This window comes from Uranotaenia lowii, chromosome 2, assembly GCF_029784155.1.
Source record: "Uranotaenia lowii strain MFRU-FL chromosome 2, ASM2978415v1, whole genome shotgun sequence".
Taxonomy (NCBI): domain Eukaryota; kingdom Metazoa; phylum Arthropoda; class Insecta; order Diptera; family Culicidae; genus Uranotaenia; species Uranotaenia lowii.
The window spans coordinates 316,931,564-316,934,042 of record NC_073692.1 but is presented as its reverse complement, the minus strand read 5'-3'; the positions used below and the strand labels follow the sequence as shown (position 1 = coordinate 316,934,042).

The 2,479-nt window shown below is 36.3% G+C and overlaps 1 long non-coding RNA gene across 1 annotated transcript; it reads left to right on the top strand.

Moving 5' to 3' along the window:
• Positions 1-580: 580 nt before the first annotated feature.
• Positions 581-1,471, top strand: LOC129740926 (uncharacterized). The gene is made up of 2 exons (XR_008736391.1): positions 581-1,073; positions 1,168-1,471. It is a non-coding gene; the product is annotated as an uncharacterized LOC129740926 (long non-coding RNA).
• Positions 1,472-2,479: the final 1,008 nt, after the last annotated feature.

Sequence of the window (2,479 nt, the reverse complement as noted above, 5' to 3'; positions counted from 1 at the left end):
AGATGTAGTAATGTACCTTTTCAATATTGGGCATTAAAAAAGTCGTGTTGAATTTCTGTTAAACACGTGAATGCCCTTTTTCAGATTTGTTTTCGCAAAAACTTTGTAGTTCTAAAACATTACGTGAAGCTCTGCTAATAACTGAAAAAATGTCATTTTAAGTGCGGCCCGCCGACAAGATTTCAAATTTAAATTGGCCCGTTGGTTCAAAAGGTTGCTCACCCCTGGTCTAAAGATTTGAATATAGCGCCTGTAAGTATGCAATGACTATAGGGTAGAACACAACTTTAAGAATTCTCTTTGTCTGACACTGTGAAATGAAAACTAATATGACTAAAAATTAGTCAACGGACTTTTTATCTTTGGATTTTGCTTGAAAATTAATCTTTCCAAAGAGAACAAAAAAGCTAAACAAGTGCATTGCTGTATTTTTCAAAAAAAAATCCATTCTTATCTTAAAGCTGACCATAAATCTATCGATAACAGGGAGCGTGAGATTACACATTTCGGAACCCCAAAACGCTGTCCATCCTTGTCTACATCGTACGTATACTGTAAATATCGGCGAGCGACATCGGAAACACACTCAGTCAGCAGGTCGCAAATCATTCAACGACATTTTTCTATTCTATTTCTAAATATTCAGGGTGGTTCAGATTTTTTTGTCTTTTTTAAGATGAGAATTTTCGATCCAGCATAATAAAGCTCGAACAACGCTATCTGCTACGGTCGATATTTCCGACCCTCCGACCGGTCCCTTCAAACCTCTTCCTGAACCAACGAACGGCGGTACAGATAACAACATCTTTCATACTTCCGCCAACCATCAACAGTGCAAACACGCAAAGCCCAAAAATGAAAGCGTAATTCGGCAGCACGCCCCGCCCAAAAGGAAAATAAAACAAATAGTCGGTGTCGGCCGAGCGAAATTGCTGTGTCAAGAATGGTTCTCCGAGAGCTGGTTCGTCCCGCGGAATCGCTGCTGGATCAGCTGGCCGTGATAGTGAAACTTCCGGCCGCAACTATCTACATCATAACCAAGGGAATCTTCCTGATTGTCAGTACGCTAACGAGTAAGTGACACCCCCGTTTTTTAATGGCCGAGGACACATTCGACATACCGTCGAGGTCAAATTTATTTATTTTCACACACAATCTTTTCTGCAGAATTCGGTCGGATGATCAATCAGTGAAGCGGTACCCGGAGAAATGTGAATGTTGTTGTATCAATTATCAATCATCTTCCAGTCAATCGGACGCTTGGTTTTTGGATCGATGGTTTTTCCCCTTTACCCCATGTTAGCATATTGTGAGTGTGATGTGACACGCGTAGAGCGCAGCGTTTATCGGTGGTATGATAGAATTCGTTCAGAGCTTATGATAAATTATTTTTCTAATAATATGCCAAAATAATCTGTTAAGATTTACATACAGTGGTTTTTGAAAATACATTTTTTTTAATTAACAGATATCACAAGGGTTTTTTTTTTTCTAAAAAAAATATTAACTGCACGAAGCTCGCCCGGATGAAAAACTCTATAGGTTGTTATCAAAATTCGTATGGTTGACTCTTCCATATCACAGATTATTGGTTTAACCCATAATTTTGCTTAACCAACATCGATAACAACGAACAAACTAGCTTTTCTGCAAAGTTGATTTTAATGTACAGGATTTCTCAACTGCTTATCGCTTAAATAATTCAACAGCTGGTAGATTTTGCTATTTTTTCCTAAAAGTCTACATTATACAATCTGAAATTTAGTTCTCAAATATCACTGATGTTTGACTAGATCTCGAGTTTTGTTCAGCCAACATTTATTTCTAATATGATCAAATAATCAGAAAGTAGAAGAAAAAACGGAAGAAAGAGGCATTTGTAGTGCTTTTGCGGTAAATGTTGACCAACAGGAAAGGAAAATTGATTTATTTTTAATTTTTTTTTTCATTAACAGTGATGAATGTTACCCTGAAAAATGTTAGCTCATTTTTTAAGCTTAATATTTTTTTTATCTTTACTCTAATCGAAATGCGGTCTTTGGATGCAATATTTGTCATAATTTAAGATTTATTTTTTTTATGAAAAACTGGTGTTTCATGCTCCGTTGGGTCGCTCAACGGACGCCTCTCATGGTGCGATCTGGCCCAAATTTGGCATGAGACCTTGTACAAGGATCAATTTTATCTAGCTGCGCACATCATTTCACAGGTTTAAAATTTCCCATACAAATTTGGAGCACTCTAATGCACAACGATTAAAAAACAATTCCTCAATTTCCTTCTTTTATTTTATTACACACACTCATTTCAATTTTTTTTGTAATGTATCAATTCTACATGAATTAAAAGCAATTTGCGTAAAACTTAGTGGCGCTTCTATTTTTCCGCCCACCACAATATGTTTTATTAGTTTTTGGGTGCATAATATTCCAGGATTTAAACATTTAAAAATACAGGTATTCAGGAAATAAAACTGTGC